This window comes from Pinus tabuliformis, chromosome 6 (assembly GCF_031772625.1).
Source record: "Pinus tabuliformis cultivar Carrire ecotype Pingquan chromosome 6, CPIR1, whole genome shotgun sequence".
Classification (NCBI taxonomy): Eukaryota; Viridiplantae; Streptophyta; class Pinopsida; order Pinales; family Pinaceae; genus Pinus; species Pinus tabuliformis.
The window spans coordinates 1657022100-1657040027 of record NC_142292.1 but is presented as its reverse complement, the minus strand read 5'-3'; positions in this window follow the sequence as shown (position 1 = coordinate 1657040027).

The window sequence follows — 17928 nt, the reverse complement described above, 5'->3', positions numbered from 1 at the left end:
ACCTTCTACCATACCTTTACCATGAAGTATTCGAAGGCCCTTCTCTCTAATATGTCCAAGCCTTTGATGCCACAACATGGTCTTCTCTCCAGAGACCACTAGATTCTCTACTCCATTTTCAGGAACCATAGAACTATTGCACCCATCAACAACAATGCTACCTTGCAACTTGTACAGAGTTCCAATCCGAACTCCCCGCATTAATATCAGTGCTCTTCGAACCATCTTGCAGGTATCTTTCTCGAACACCGTTTTTACACCTGCATCATCCAACTTGCTTACAGAAATCAGATTTCTGGCCAATGCAGGAATATGTAGAACACCCGGAAGTGTTCTAACCCTTCCACCTTGCAACTTCAACTTTACTTTTCCCCGACCAATGATTCTAGCCTTCCTATCATCTCCTAAGAAGACATCACCACCATCGTATTTCTCATACTCGCAGAACCACTCTCTATGGGGAGTGAAGTGAAAGGATGCACCTGAGTCAATCAACCATGCCTCATGATCTACATGTGTACTTGAAGAAGCCAAGTACACATCCCCACCTTCATCTGAGGTGGTTTTTGCCTCTGCAGAAGGAGCATCATCAGATCCCTTTCCTTTATCAGGAGCTTTAGATTTACAATCCCTTCTGAAGTGCCCTTCCTTTCCGCATTTCCATCACACCACCTTTGTAGGTTTTCCTGGAGATTTAGATCTCCCTCTAGATTTAGATCTCCCACTCGATGACTTATTTTTATTTCTGTTCTAGGACCATCCTCGTACAGACAAGGCATCACCATTCTGGTTGTCCATATTTTTCCGTCTCATCTCCTCCGTCAGCAAGGCTGAGACTATTTCATCAAACTGCAAAGTAGTTGCATTGCTACCTATTGCAATAACCAGACTATCCCACGAATTTGGTAGAGAACACAACAGACTGATGCACTTATCTTCATCTGAAATTTTAATATCAACAGATAATAACTGACTTACCATAGTATTAAACGCATTCAGATGCTCTGTCACCGAGTCTCCATCTTTCATCCTCAGGTTATACAGCTTTTTCCGCAGGAACAGTTTATTCACCAGGGACTTAGATTGGTACAAAGTCCCTAACTTGACCCACAAAGCCTTTGCCGTAGCTTCCCCTGATACATTCAGCAATACTGAATCCGAGACACACAATCATATTGTGCTCTTTGCCTTCCGATCCAACTTCTTCCATTCTTCATCGGTCACTCCCGATGGTTTAGTACCCGGATCTACCGCGATCCACTGATCTTTATCCACCAACAGATCCTCCATCTTGAGTTTCCACAACTCAAAATTCTGACCATTGAACTTCTCAATCTCTATCTTTCCACTGCTCGCCATCTTCTTTCACCACCAGAATCGATCTCGCAGATCTCCCACTGAACAGGGTCTACCACAGGCCCGAGCGAAACCCCTCAGCAACAAAGGCGTCCCCTTGAAGCCAAAACAACTCCAATACCAAATGTAGGTGTTAACCCTGTACAGAAATTACCTGCATACAAATTCTTAAACAAAGAAAATAAACAATGAGAGAGCATAACCCATAAAACACATATGCACAGAGACTTTTCCCTGGATCCCAAAACCGGGACTGCCAGCTTGATTTTTCATTATGTTCCTTTCAATGTTACAATACATATTTATACATACTGAAGCATCCAATACCATGGACCGAAAACCATCGCGTCCAATACCATGGACCGAAAACCATCGCGTCCAAAAAAACATGTGCGAAAATCATGCACAAAACCATAGGTGGGTCTGCCCAACCTAACATATGGTCCACAACCAAAATTTTCCGGGGCGCTGCCCCGGACCCCATAAAGTGGGCTTACGGGTGCCCTTCAAACCCCCTATTAACTACGTGGAAAGAATATAACACAACCCAACAGGAATGTATCATTTTTCATCAACCACTACATCAATGCTGTCAACAATTCTTCCAAGTCTTTTATTGTAACACTTATATGCCTTGCTGTGGGGAGAATAACCAAGGAGAATTCCTTCATCTGCTCTAGGTTCAAGTTTGCCAAGCTGTTCATCATTGTTCTTAATATAGCATTTGCTTCCAAAAATTTTGAAATGCTTTACCGAAGGAGTCTCACCATACCAGAGCTCATGAGGAGTTTGAGTGCTGTTCACTCGGACATTTGTTTTGTTGAGAATAACAACCGTAGCAAATGCAGCTTCACCCCAGAAGGTTGCGGGAGTTCCAGATTCATCAAGCATAGCACGAGCCATTTGTTGGACCGTTCTGTTCATCCTTTCCACCACTCCATTTCGCTGAGGAGTCCTAGCTGTAGAGAATTCCCTTCTTATTCCATGTTCTTCACAGAAATCAAAAAATTCATTTGAGGTAAACTCCCCACCTCTATCGGACTTGAGGCACTTAGTTTTGTGATCTGATTCGTTTTCAGCCAAGGCTTTGAAGGATTTGAATTTTTCGAATGATTTGTCTTTGTGCTTCATAAGTCCTAACCAAACCATCCTGGAGAAGTCATCAATGAATAATATAAAGTATTCTTCTCCTTGAGGTGACCTTGTCCTAAATGGACCACATACATCTGTATGGGCTAGCTCAAGAGGCCTGCTAGCTGATCCTTCCTTCTCAAGGAAGTTAGTTCTGGTTTGCTTACCAAACTGACATGATTTGCATATTGTGTTGTCTGGAATTTTGATATCTGGAAGACCACAAACTGCCTGGTATTTGCATGCTTTCCTTATTTGTGAAAATCTTAGATGCCCTAACCTCTGGTGCCATAACCAGTGTTCATCATCCTTGCTCAAATAGCATTGTTGTTGTCCTTATTCAAATATGTATAAATTATTTGGAGTTCTTCTACCTTTGATCACTGTTTTTCTTGTATCAAGATCACGAACACTACATCCATTTAATCGAAATATTACCTCGGTTCCTCGATTGCACATCTGACTGACACTCAGTAGATTATGCTTCAAGCCATCAACATACAAAACATTTCCAGCTTTGACCTTTTCTTTCAACTGAGCAGTGCCTTTTCCTTTTATGGCTGCAGGGGTATCATTTCCAAAAGAAACTTTCTTTCCCTTTTCTAAAGCAGTATATGATTCAATTTTTTCTTTATCACCTGTCATATGCTTCAAACATCCACTGTCGATGTACCATAGATTTTCCTGTACTTCTGCATAAAAAGCTATCCCACATCTTTCTGGTGTGATTCCTTTATTCTCCATGTTCTGGTGCTTGAGGCTTGTTCCTTTGTCTGCTGAAACCTGCTCCTGCATTTAGAATCTTCATGACCAAAGTTATTACAAATAGAACATTCAATTTCATTTTCAAGTGCTGAAAAGTTGTTATAGGTCCTTTTTGTAATCCCAGTCATACTTCTTTGTTTTTGAGCTTCTCTAGTCATGATTGTCTTATAGGCAACACATTGAGCTACTTTGTGACCAAAGTTATGGCAAGAGAAACATTGGCCATTGAAGAAACTTCTGCGGTTATCAAATCTACCAGCCAAATGATTGTAATTTCTATTGTCATCCATTCTTGAAGCAAATTGAGAAGTTTTTACCTGTGGTTGGTTATAGCTTTTGTTCACCCTTAAGATGGATTGCCCTGGTTTATCTGGTAGTCTTTGTTTGTTCTTGATGTAATTCGTCCCTGCTTTACCTGGTGATCTCCATTGGGCTTTTGCTCATTCCTCCTTGCTGCATCAAGATAACTCTTTGAGGTGGATGCTTGAGATGTTTCTCCATTATAACCCAGACCTATCTTGATTAGTGGAGAACATTGTACATTGATAATCTCATCCAGAGTTTCAGATCCTTTAACAAATTTAAGATTAAGAGCCTTTGTTTTCTCAATTTGTTTTCTAAGGCCAACAATTTCACATTCTAACTTCTCAAAAAAAAATTCTTTTTCATCAAGTTGAAATTGCAGAGTATCAATGATCACATTCTTTTCTTCTAAACATGTCTTGAGTCTAGAAATCTCTTCATAAAATCTATCCACATCTATAGCATCCATGTAATCATCATCTTCAAAAGCCATTAAAAGTTTATAGTCATTACCTCGTTCATCTTCATCACTATTTGATAGTCCATCATTGTCTTCATGAGTGTAATAGCTTTTCTTATTTGCATTTTGTTTCTTGTTCCATCTAACAGGTTCCTTTCCCTTGTCAATCTTATCCTTATGGGGACATTTGGTAGCATAGTGACCTACTCTTCCACAAGCAAAGCATTTGAAAGGTAACTTACCTCTGAATCTTCCAGTACCTCGTTGAAGATTTCTGACAAAATGTGATTCTTCTTCTTCTTCTGACACGTGTCCTGACTCATAGTACTCTCCTTTGCCTGAAGCCTTGAAGGTAGCTTCTCTTCTGTCTTATGGACCTCCTTTCCTCATTTCATAAGCAGTTAGAATTCCGTGCAGCTGTGACATTTTAAGGTTTTGTAGATTCTCTTTTTATTCTATTGCAGAAACTTTAGATTCAAATCTAGGGGACAAAGATCTTAGAACTTTTTCAACCACAATAGCCTCTTTTATTTCTTCACCCAAATTTTTCATACAATTAACAATCTCATCTACATGAAGAAAATAGTTAACCACACTTTCATCATTATACATCCTGAGATTTTCATACTGAATTATGAGGGTTTGAAGTTTTGCTCGTTTTACCTGATCATCTCCTTCATAGGTCAGAACAATCTTGTCCCATATCTCTTTTGTTGATTTAAACTACATTACCTTGACAAATTTTGATTGAGATAGGCATCCTAATAGAGTATTGACCGCCTTTGCATTTGTTTCATATTTCTTCTTCTCAGCCGGATCTGTAGGAGTTGCTGATGGAAAAGTATACCCTGTATCTATGATATCCCAGACTTTTGTACCAAGAGATTGAAGATAGGCAGTAACTCTTACCTTCCAATAAACGAAGTTTGTCCCATCAAAAATCGGTGGCCTGATTGATGCTTCCCTCTCGTAGTTGCTCATGATGAAAGATCTTTCTTCAAGCGATCAAGCTTCTTCTGAAGAACCTGCTCTGATACCAATTGTTGGAAATAATACTGAGAGGGGGGGTGAATCAGTATTATCAAGTCAAATATTCCTTTTTCAAAATCAAATGATATACGCTACTTCAGTTAATTAAACCCGCGTATATATGCAACTATGCAGAAGGAAACCCGCGTATATAATGCAAACTTTTAATTTACTTTATCTTTCTAATGTTGATTGTTAATTTGTGTTTCGGAAGTAAATAACCAGTAACTAGAAACAGTAAAATAGAGCAGAAAGACAATCACACACAAGAACACAAGATATAAGGTGGAAACCCAATGTAGGGTGAAAACCACCTGCTGCAATTCGTCTCTATCTTCTCTTTAATTAGAAACTTCCTTTTACAATTGTACTGGTGCAGTCCTTTACTAGTACGCTGGCTGCAACCTGCGGAGAGCTACAACCCTCTCTCATTTTCCAGCTTCTCTTGGAAGGGAGCTACAACCCCCTTAGCTCTTGCACTAGCCAAGATACTAGTACATAGGTGCTAGCCTACAGAAGGCTACAACCTTCTCTTTCTTTCAGGGACCACGTTTCATAAATTTTCAGACTGGATCCACAAATAACATCAATCAAACATCAAGAATTTCTGCATCAACCAATCACCTTTTCAACAATCAAAACTGAATCAAAATAAACACTTCTCTGACGACTATACCCAGATCACAGTAACAGTAACCACACACCAAATCTGAACCCAGAACACTGCAGCAATAAACAGAAGCAGCTAGATCACAACTCAAAAGATATACGCTGCTTTAATAGCCTGAAACCTGCGTACATACGCTTCTGTTGTAGGAACAACCTGCGTATACGCTCTTTCTCTTCACTTAACCAGCGTGTATACGCGCCTTCACTTCACTGAACCTGCATACAGATCTGTAAAGGATAATTCACTCTTTCAGATATTCAAACACTAACAAACCCAGATCATCAAACTTATAGATCAAGCAAGCGCCACATATAGCAGATCAAAATCATACAAAGATACTATCATTCAAGCTTAAATATTATGACCCATCAATAGAACTTATCCTTCTCTTTGCATTAAGGTTCCTCCTTCATTCAAATCCAGATCTGCACCATAACCCAATTACCAGTATTCCAGATCTAGCACTTTATCAGATATTCAATAATAATTCAGATGATCCTTTGCCACATGATCTCCTTCCCCTTTTATAGTTTCAGGCCTTCCACAATACCACGGTCCAAAACCATAATAAACAATACCAAGGACCCAACACCTGGGGTCAACACTTCTGACGAGGTACCATGGTCCAAAACCATAGGTTCAAATACCAAGGACTAACTACCACGGACCAAAGGTAAGTTCTCCAACATATACGTGCTTTTCCTTGCATGAAAGTGCATGTATACGCATACGCGCCTTTGAAACATCTAACCCGCGTGTATATGCGTCTTAGTCTAGATGAACCTGCGTATATGTCTTTTCCTTCATTCTGAAAGCCTGAACTGAGATCTGTTACCAAAGAGAGTTGCCATCAAGGACAACACCTATGCCATAGCTCCAAACCTGTGCCATAATGCCAACACATACTACCCTTACCATGAACCAGAATTGGTCCGGATCTTCATTCCCTACTCCTCTAAATACCAGCAGTTTGATCGCACTCACCATACTGAACTGTGGTGGTGGTGGAGGTGGGGTGGGTGGAGATGGAGGTGAAGAGGGTGAGACGAGTGGTGGTGTAGGTGGAGGTGGTAAGCACGGAATTCGCTACCTTATTAGACTGACTGCGCTTCTTGGAGAAACTTTCACGAGCTCTTCCTTGCTTTCCCACGAGGGTGAAATTAAGGGACTAGTTTCTAACTCTTCACTACTTCCGTTTCTATAGATATTCCCACTTCGCGTAGTCCCAAACATTAATTTATTCGCATAACCCACTTTTCACACATTAGCATCTTAATCTAGGTATTCAAAGATTTAATATACTTACCTCGCGTTCCTTTGAGGAAGCGTCGTTCCACCTCACTATAGCTGACAGTTGTATCTACTGCGAACTCAGTGATAAATTCTCCTATAATTCGATCGAGCCAATGGTCCACAGCTGTGGAATCTTATCTCTTGACTTTTCTAGTCTGCACACTAATTTCGGAGTCCACACGATTGGTTTGTTGAGCCTACACCTTCCCTGACTATCTGCCATCTTCGCGATCCACTCATACAGCTCAGAAGGAAAATATGGAAAGAAAATTTCATGGATTTCCGTATATAAGTAGTGCTCCAACCACTGTTCCTTAGATACTCCCGGATTCCTTTTTCCCTGTGCTATGAACTCGTGAATCTTCTTGTCCAACCACCCTTCAATTTCTTTCCTAGTTGGATTCCAGTGACATGACATCAGACATCCCTTATGCAGATCTCGGTCCCGGCAACGGAACCATTTGTTGGCTTGTAGGGGCCTGACCCAGGTTCAAAGGTTATTTAGCCAAACAAATCCCGGTACTACTGGCCCTTTCAGCAACAGTCTATGGAGTGCGAACTGAGATCTCACCCGAAGTAGTATGGGAGGGTGCTAGAACCAGGTTTTCACACTCTAGAGATATCTGATGATTTTCGATGGTCCGCGGTTTGACCCTGCCTGCACGTCGCTACATGCACCTATCAGTACCTCGTATCCAGTGATGTTGTCTTCACGCAGCCCTACTCGGGGCTCGATCCATGTTAGTACCCAATCCCTTATTATTAACCCAATATTAGTTTATCACTTAGCTTATCTACAAGTGTTTAGTTATACTTAACAGTGTCCACCATTCATACTAGTGCACACGATAAATAAAATAGTATAATTACAAAAGATATCAACCATATAATAACTTAAAATAGATACACAAGATTTGGAAACAAAATTCTCTTTATTATTCTTTTTCCTTGGTTACAAATTCAACTCTACAATGTGCACTCAGCGACAGGTGTCCCCGCACTCAGCTGCAGACTCTACTAGGCCTCTGCGCACTCAGTTGCAAAGCCTCTTCCTACTACTACGACCCAAAGCACTTAGAGCTTTTCTCTATGTTTGCTATCTTCTCAAATCCATTCATTCCTCTATCTCTCTCTCATTATCTTTACAACTTACAGCCTCGCTCTCTTTATACAATTCCATGGTCCGCGGACCATGGGTAGGCTGACACTACATTCAAAACTTAGGGCGGACAACCCTATGACTCTACATACAATTTGCGCTCCATGCCCACAATTCGCAGAGTATTTTCAACAATAATACTCAAAACTTGGGCTTTGAGCCCCAAAACATGCTATGGGGGGATTCCATGCCCAACAATATATATATATATATATATACATACATACATATATATATATATATACATACATACATACATACATATATATATATATATATATATATATATATATAAACATGAAACCAAGAATTCTTGGCATCTTAAATTTTCTTTGTATCCCATTTTCTAGAATCCCATATTCTTTTATCCCTTTATTTTCAAAAAAATAAATAGATACAGAATTATTGATTTTCTGCAACTCTGATAACTTTCTACAATCAATTTGACAAAAATTTCTAATGATACAATTGAAGGAATTATTGACTCTATCCACTACAAAGTACCTGAAGACAGCATAAAAACGGCAACCAAAGGTTAGAAAGAAAATAATTCAAAGGTATGAACTTCTTTAATTTAATAATAGGGATCAAAGCATTACATATATGAATTATAATACATGGTACTACCAAAACTCAAAATCATTATTGTTAAGAGTTGATACTGTCATGTCAAATCATGTATAATCCACCATTCACTCCCAGTCATCATAACTCATATCCAAATCTATTGAATCGATTTCCAAAATCGTAAACATGAATTCTCTTAATGGTTAGATTCTTCCACACTCCCTTATACTCTTTGGTGAGCACCAGTGTTGCAGCAATAATGCTGCAACTCCTGGGCTGCCTTCTTTACTCTTATCAACCCAGTAGTTTGTAACAAACTTGGAAGCGACAGTGTTGTATGCACAAGTACTAGTTCTTACTGTAGGTTGTCACTTGTTAGCCGGTGCAAGATCACTAGGAGCTCAAGCCAACTTCTATGGATTCCAGAAGAAGCTCTAAATGTGATGAAAGGAAAGAAAGATAGATGCTATTCTAATTGCAGAAAGGAGAAAGACTAAAATGTAAAGGAAACAAAGTAAATCCTACTTAACCAAATAATCCTAATTTTGTAGAAAGCATTATGAAAACCATGTAAAGAATGCCATCTATCGATTCAAAGAAGTAAACAACATCTAGGGTTTTTTGCCGTAGAAGGAAACCCCCTCTCTTTGTATGAGGGCATTATATTAAGGATGTGTAATAGATGTGTATTCTCTGAGTGAGAAATAGAGAGGTGAGACTGTGAGAGAAAATAGAGGATATTACAGTGGATCTTTTATAGGTTGTGTCTCTTCATTTTGCTAGATAATAGAAAGGAAAGACTGGCTGTTCAGGTTGGACGTAGCCCAAACTGGGTGAACCACGTATATCTGTGTCTCTCTGGTTTTATGTGTTTTATGTGTTTATATTTATGCAATATTCTATGTGTTCCATTGCTCTGTAATATATAATTTTCTAACAATTTCTGGAAGTAAATGAGAAAAAAACATCTTTTTGGATTTTTATGTACTTTTATGTGAATTTGACATGTATGTGATTTATTGTTTGTGAATGTGGCAGTGAATAGGTGGTGTTGAAAGGTGGTTTTGGGGCTTGAGAAGATGTAGGATGGTGTGGTTGGGTCCTAGGAGGTCTCAAGTGGCCTTTTGTAGGCTTTTCCCACACTCGGCCTTCAAAAGAAAGCCTACAGGATATCTACAGGAGGAAAAACAACATTCTACAAGAGGCCTACAAGAGGAGGCTGAGAGCAGTTTTCGTTGTTTTTAGGGTGTGAGAGTGGGTGGAAAAGGTGGATGAGGTTGGAATGAGGTTTTAGGGCATCTAGGGTCTATCAAGAATCCTTAGGAGAGAGAAATATGATTAGATTTGCTCAAGGAGAGAGGAAGGAATTCTATGGAAAATGCAGGAAACTAAGGCAAACTTGAGGGGAGACTTGGGCAACCTCTAGGGCATGGATTAGATGGAGGATGGGATGTGCTATGGCTCCAAATCTCACTCTTGATGTTTGTGATGCTGCACTCATGGACTAGGGCAACCCCTCCTTCCAGACCTGGTCCAAATATTCAAAAAATAGTGTTTTACTCCCTATACGCGACATTGCCCTGAGCTAAACGTGTGTGTACACGGGTCTGTGTATACCCAACCCGTGTATATGTCTTAAAACACTTAAAAAAATTAAAACTCCTTAATTTCGGGTGGAGATCGTGGGTTTTACCTACTGATTACCTATTAGTGCCCGTGGCCCAACTGTTCCCAACGAATTCCCAACTAAAAAACTACTTTGGGAGGAGTATAAAAAGGCTTCAATGGGAAGGCCTAAGGGAGGAGAGAATAGAGAGAAAGATCACTCTGCTGAGATTTTCCTTGACTAGGTCTAAAGATCCTTGTGCTTCCAGTACTTCCCCCATTTATAGGAAACCCTTGTTTCCTTGTGTGATGATGTTTTTCTACTACTTGAGAGATCATGGATTAAGTCATGGAAGGAGTTTGTTGAAGGCTTGAGAATAGACGAATTCGGAGGACGGTTCCGCTTCGAGCCTACGAAAGGACGAATCAGGTGAAATCATTCCTTTCTGTACTTTAGTTATTTATAATAAAAGAAACACTTATCTTGTTCCTGATATAAATCTTCTTCATGTTCATGATGTCAATGTTATAATTCATATGTGAATGGTTGTTTTTTGTATAACTAACTACCTTTCCTTATGTTATGAAGATGATTTCTTTATGATGCTTGGTCAATATATTGTTTTACTTTATGGAATTGTTTGTTTTGCAAGTTGAAGGACTAAAAGGAACTCCAAGAGGGTTTGGACCCTAACTGGATCTTCTCAAACAAAGGACCCCCAGGTGCACCCCTCTTCATGTAACTTGTTTATATTAACATCATGGTTGTATGGAATGTGTGTTTCTCTTTGTAGATAACCTCTGATCTACTAGGGTAACAACCCAAGACCCTAGGGGAATTTATCCCTTAACAAGATGGTTGAAAAGTTGATTTGCTATGAGAAGATATCTGCTACATAGACACTGACAGTCAACCAATAAGATGAAGCAAGCGATGAAATAAGTGCATCTAGAAAAACAGAGTTTTGCATCAAACTAATCTAAATTGTGATATATGAAAGGAAATGTTGATAATAGCTGCAAGAAAGGAAAACATGGAAGAATACTATGGTAAATATAGAAGTGAGCATGATGGAGAAGTTCTGGAGCAAAGCAAACTAGACTATTAACTAACTGAAAAGCTGTAAACACTAGAAGTCCTATGAATGAGGAAAATCTGTGTTTTTGGGGCAGCAAGAGGGTCTTTGCCTCAAATCATGGTCCCAGAAGGAGGAAGAGAGGCCAAGGTGTCACGTGGAAAGAGTCGTTAGTGAGGACACAACCGACCTTCCTAGAAAGCCTAAGACTCTCTAATGACAAACAAGACAAATAAGAGCAATCCTTCCCTAAATATGCTTTTACAATATGAGAAATCAAGTGTTTAGATCCTACCTGTAATCCAACGCTGTTGTATTAGTCCAGCTTCGTTGATCCGGATGAGCTCCTCCTTCCCTTCGAAACCTGCATTCACCAACAATCAAACGATTAAATAGCACCTGAATATCACATAAAATAAAACATATTTAACATATAGACCAAGGAGTATATGAAACAACTCATTAATAACAAATTGTTGAGAAGAATGGACTAATTTGTATTAAAAGGTAACAAAAGGAACCATTACAACCTAAGCCTTGGTGTTGTGCAAGCTCCTCCCAGGGTCCACAAGAGTTCTCCCTTACTCTGATCAGCTCACCCACCTCCCAATGGAAACAAGTAAAGATGGTAATCTCTCCTCACAAGCTTCTACAAGGAAGTCCTAATTCCAGCAGCATCTACCCTTAGGAATGTTCAGCTTTCAACCTCCCCTCCCTTTGGCCCAATGCCTGTATTTATAGTGCTCTAGAGGAAGTTATTCAGGTCCACCATCAATGGGATAAGCCCCTCTTTGGATGGGATAGCTCCCCTATTGATGGGATAAGTTCCTCTTTGGTAGGGATACATGAACCATCTGGAGGCACTTCATACACGTCAAACATGCTTCTAGAAGACTCTAGAAATGACCACAAGTAACTTTTTTGGAGTGAAACTTGCGCCTTTTGACCTTTACAGGAGTACGCACCCATCCCTTTACATACAGAGCGTACAAGTACGCAGGTTTTGTGAACTTGGGTTGCGTACCCACAGGTAAGGCTAAGAGAAACTGCGTACCAGAGATAATTGACTTTAAATGACTTTTCTCTCTTCCTTGAAGTTTGACATGGAGAGCAGAGGCATGAGACTTGCCAAGGAGGATAGTATGATAGTGGATGGAGCCATACTAACTGCAAATAGTCATGGTGACATTTTTTAGTGTAACAGATTGCCCCCTAAAGTGTGAAGCCTGTAGTAGATTAGGGTTTTTATGATCTAGGAAGGGTGAAGTACTTTATCATTTCAAGGAGTATCTTGCGGAGGACCCGGTCAGAACCTGCAAATATTCAACACAAAATACATATATAAGATGATATCATCGCTGAGGTAGGCATTCCCATACTCAGATTGAAAACTTTAACTAATGATCTAACTACTGCTCTAATACAAGAATGATTTTGCAGTACATCACAATCATAGACTTTTGTAGACACAGTATGGACGCATCCATCTGTTTATGATTAGTCTACTGTATAATGAATACAAAACTCCTCGTAGCCTGGATGGTGGAAACTAGATCCAGGGTCTTCATTTCTACTTCTCGAATTGGTACGATTCTATCCATGCGAATAAATGAGTTGATGTCGAGCATGGTAGAAACCACTTGATTACCAGTCAATGATGTAAACCGTTAACAAGTGTGAGAGAGACCACCAGTGATGTCAATGGTTCTCAAAGTACCTAGTACAATCCATGAAATGTGAATGAATGAGTTGATGTCGAACACGTCACGGTATCCTTTGATCGAAAATCAATGATGTAAACTGTCGTCAAAGGCGAGAAACCTACCATTGATGCATGCAGACTTCAAGGTACTGTCGATTTCTAAGTCAACTTTCCAGATAATGTGCTGATGTCGATAGAAAGCGACCCGTTGCAGGCAAGCCCACAACACGAAATCATTGTTCAAGTAGAAGAAATGTTGCTGTAAGGACTGACTCAGGGATGGTCAAATGGATGACAAGTATTTTGCATATGAATGGTTTATTTGCAGAGACCTCTTGAACACATAATGACACGACAGATGGTTTGGTGACGATTGACCCAAAGTTAATACCCGGAAACGGTTGAAGACTTTCAAAGTGGTTTGATCAACTTTTAAGGCAAAGGATTTCCCAATCCAAGTGAATGAAAAGTGTCGTGTTCAAGAGCGGTGATAAGGTTCTTCTGTAACAAAGGATAACAAATCGATTCATTCTTCTCTCTTTTCCGCCACCATTTCTGGCAAGTACCTCTTTATTTTTTACAAGCTTGAGGAGGATAACATATGCTTGATTATAAGCTCATCCTTCGGATGAGTCCAGCTTAGTTTAGATTCGGACCCTAAGAAGGAGTGGTCCGTTCCTGTTTGTAATCGAACAGGTCCTTTACTGTGAAATTTTAACGAGTCCAGTATAGGAGAAACTCGGCGTTTTTCATTTTTAGAGAGTCTGAAAAAACTAAAGAAGACTCCACGGTGAACTTTTTCGTAAATTTGTGTCTCCCAAGCCCGAAAAAGTATAAAATAATACCTGAGAGAACTGCTTGATATCGCGATCAAGGAGTACTTTCATGATTAGTGTCTCTGACCTGAAAAGTAAAAAGCGATCAAGGACACGTCGTTTTATTTCCGTATCGAGTTTGAAACGACAAAAACCCGGCAATCTTTTCCTGTTTTTACGATCAGAAAAGAGCTATAAGGGGACCGTCTTTTAATTCCATTTTAACGAGTGTAAAAGAAACGCTCGGCAATCTTTTCATATTTTAGGAGTCAGAAAAGAGCTTAAAAGATGACTCTGATGTTTTGGTTCGTGAAAAATGATGATTTTACTCTAAAGTCCTTTTGCCCTGCACAAAAACGACACATTACTCATACCTGTTTAAGATGGTTAAAAATAAATTGAAAAATGACCTTTCATGGTGAAAAATAAACAAACTTAGCATTCATTCATCCAAAAAACCTATAAAAAGACTTTTTACCATGTCATTTTTACCATTTTACTGTTGAGGTTGAGAAAAGGGCTTTTGATAAGAAAACTTCCCGTGGACTTTGCGAAGAATCCGACCGTCAGAATCGAGCGCCGTCTCTTTCAGGTATTTCACAACATCCTCCTCTTCAATTTCATCTGTTTAGAATTTCCTTTCAAGTTTTAGTTTGATTTTTTGGGGGGTTTAGGGTTTTAAAATATGTTTCTCGGGGGACGCAGGTGCCCTATGGGCGACCTGCGTACCCTGACTTTTTCGTATATGGGAAAAAGGTCGGGGTACGCAGCCCGCCTTCAGGACAACTGCGTACCGCCACCCTGTCTTCTGAACGCGGGGTGCGTACCCCGTGAAACACGGATTTTGAAACCCCAAACTCCAATTTTAACCAACCAAATTTTATTTAATGAATTCTAACTATTGTGTTTTGGTGTGTAGGTCACTCACCATGCTAGATTGGCGTGAAAGAGAGTACGAAGATGTTGATTTGGCCGCAATAGGTCATCAACCTTCTATTGATGCGTTAAAGGCATGCGGTCTCTATAAGTACTGGGCTATACCTGGCATGAGGGCCCAGGTGCCATTCTTAGAGTGGCTGGTTGAAAGGTGGAATATTCAGGATCAATGTTTTTACATCGGAGAAAACCACCTCGAGATAGAGTCCTCCGACATATACTTTCTCATTGGCTTGCCTAACAGGGGCGAGCAACTCTCTCTATTCGGGACTAGGCCGGGTGGCCAATCCCTTGCTAGTCTCCGGCTAGAGTGGTGCAACAATCAAAACCAGGAGAAGGGGATAGAAATCAAATATATATCCCGACCTGAACTCATGGTAATTGCCTTTACAGTTACCAGACTTTGCGGCGCTGCCGCTTTGCACATAGCCACTGGATCCCAAATGCGGATGGCTATAGATTGCTTCCAAGGCACCATTTTCAACTGGTGCGATGCTATGTTGGCCAATATGAAGGGCCAACTAACCAGGGCAAAGAGAGGACAACTGAAGACCTTTGGATATGGGCCTTTAGTTGTGAGCTTTGCCCTAGAGAGAGTTCCAATGCTGATCCCCCAGCATCTTATAGTTCCAGTTGGGCCTCCTCGGGAGCCTAAGTTGACGAGATGGGTTGCGGTAATGGCCCGACATCCTGATGAGGGAGCAGCAGTTGTTCGATTTCCTGATGGTTACTTTCACTGGCTGGAGGGCCAGGTCTTTGCGATTCAGGATTTTCCGTACGCCGGAATGGATTTTCGCAATGATCCGGACATGGTTCTTCCACAGGGAGAACAATGGGACGACAGAGGTATTTCATTTTTCACAAGTTTTTAAATTATGTATGTATTTTTTTTGTTTTTATATATCGCCTCAAAACTGACAGCACAAATTTTCAAAATGCAGATGTAGGTCCACGGTGTCCGGCCAACCTCCGGGCTTTTGAGAGGAGAGTACCAGCTGTACCAGCACCAGCCCCACAGGATGCAGGCGCAGAGACCTTAGCCGAGCTGGAACAGGATCTAGAGCGTCTGACGGTGGATATACCAGAGACCACTATAGATGACATTCCTATCCGACTTCAGCGCTATGTGGTCGCAGTCCCAGGACCTTTCAGGAGGTTCCTATGTAGGGTAGCGCGGGCAGTGGTCTTGTATAGAGAGCACCACCAATGATTGGCCAGTCACTTTTGTAGACACATATGACATTTTTGGTTTTTTGTACTTATCATTTTTGCCGATCATAAGGTGTTTTTCAACCTATGATCGAAGACGATGTATATTTTTGACACACTCCTATCTATATATATATATATATATATCTTTATTACCGGCTTATTTTGTTAAACATGTGTGATGAAATGTTTATAAATTTACATTTATGATTGTTACAAATGTCTATTTAACATTCGAGACGCCATTGCATCTGCTAATGTATTTAAAGACCTTGGAATATGCTGATATTTGATGTAATCAAATTCACGTTCCAAGAGACGCACCCTCAAAAACAATCTTAATAACACTGGATTTCTAATGGCATAGACTCTATTGAGCTGTAATACAACGAGTTCAGAATCTAACCTCACTATCAAACTCCGAATCCCAAATGAAATAGATTCAGCTAATAAATCAATCACTGCACTGTATTCTGCAATGTTGTTTGTTGTTTGACCGAGGCTCACCCCATGCATAGAAACTAACTCGTCAGAGGGCGAATAGATAACCCAAGCTGTGGAAGAGATATTCCGTGTACTACGACAAGCACCATCAACAAATCCAATGTACGTTTGGAGAGGCGTCGACATCTGCAATATCAAGAGTAAAACCAAGATAAGCCAGAATAACGACAAAAACACACTCTTTAAACTAAGCACACAGCTTAAACTAAGCAAACATACCAGTTAAAAAGAAAATTAACCTAACTAGGACTAACTAAATCTCCATACCCACCATTTAAGCATAATACCTCTTTAGGTAAAGTCCATTTCTGGGCTTACCCAAAGAGTCCCCATCAAAATCTACGAGCTCATAGGCCCCTTTTGCCAGCTTTCGCTTGACAATGTAGGGCCCATGCCACATGGGAACGAATTTTCCAGCACCTAATTTATCGTTAGCTTGATCATATAATAGCACTGGGTCTCCTTCCGAAAAATTACGAGGGGTCACGTTACGGTCATACTGAGCTTTCATCCTTTTTGCGTGAGTCTCGATTGCCAAAGCAGCGTCACGTCGAGTCTCATCTAATTTAGCTAAGTATAAAAGACGCTTTTCCTCTTCAGAAGTAGCTGGGAGTAATTCGATAGCCATTTGAAGTGATGGGATTTCGCATTCAATGGGCAACACTGCTTCCAAACCATAAACTAGTTGGAAAGGAGTGAACCCTGTTGATGTTTTTACTGAGGTTCGATACGCCCAAAGCGCTGAGAATAACATGTTGTGCCAATTCGACCGATGAATACCAATGATTTGTCGGATCATGATAACGAGAACTTTGTTGATGGATTCAACCAAACCGTTTTCTTGAGGATAATAAGGAGTAGAACTATCATGGCGTAAACCAAGCTGGCTTGTAAGTTCTGTCATCATAATGTTTCGAAAATGGCACCCATGGTCAGTGATTATCGCTTGTGGGACACCAAACCTAGCAATAATATGATTGAATATGAAAATCGCTGCTGTTTTGCTGCTTGCCTCAAATGTAGGCATCGCCTCAGCCCATTTAGTAAAATAATCAACCGCAAGGATGATATACGCATGCCCCTCGGCCGAGTGAGGGTTACAAGTAATAAAATCGATACCCCATTTAGCAAAAGGACCAACGACAATTATAGGGTGGAGAGGAGCAGGTGGTGCGCGCATCTTGCGATCAAACACTTGGCAGTTGTGGCATTTTTGGACCGCAATGATACAATCTTTAAACATGGACGGCCAGAAATAGCCAGCACGCAACACCTTCTGAGCTGTGGCATACCCAGACATAGGACCGCCGCATGCTTCAGAATGACAGTCATTCAAAACCCTTTCTGC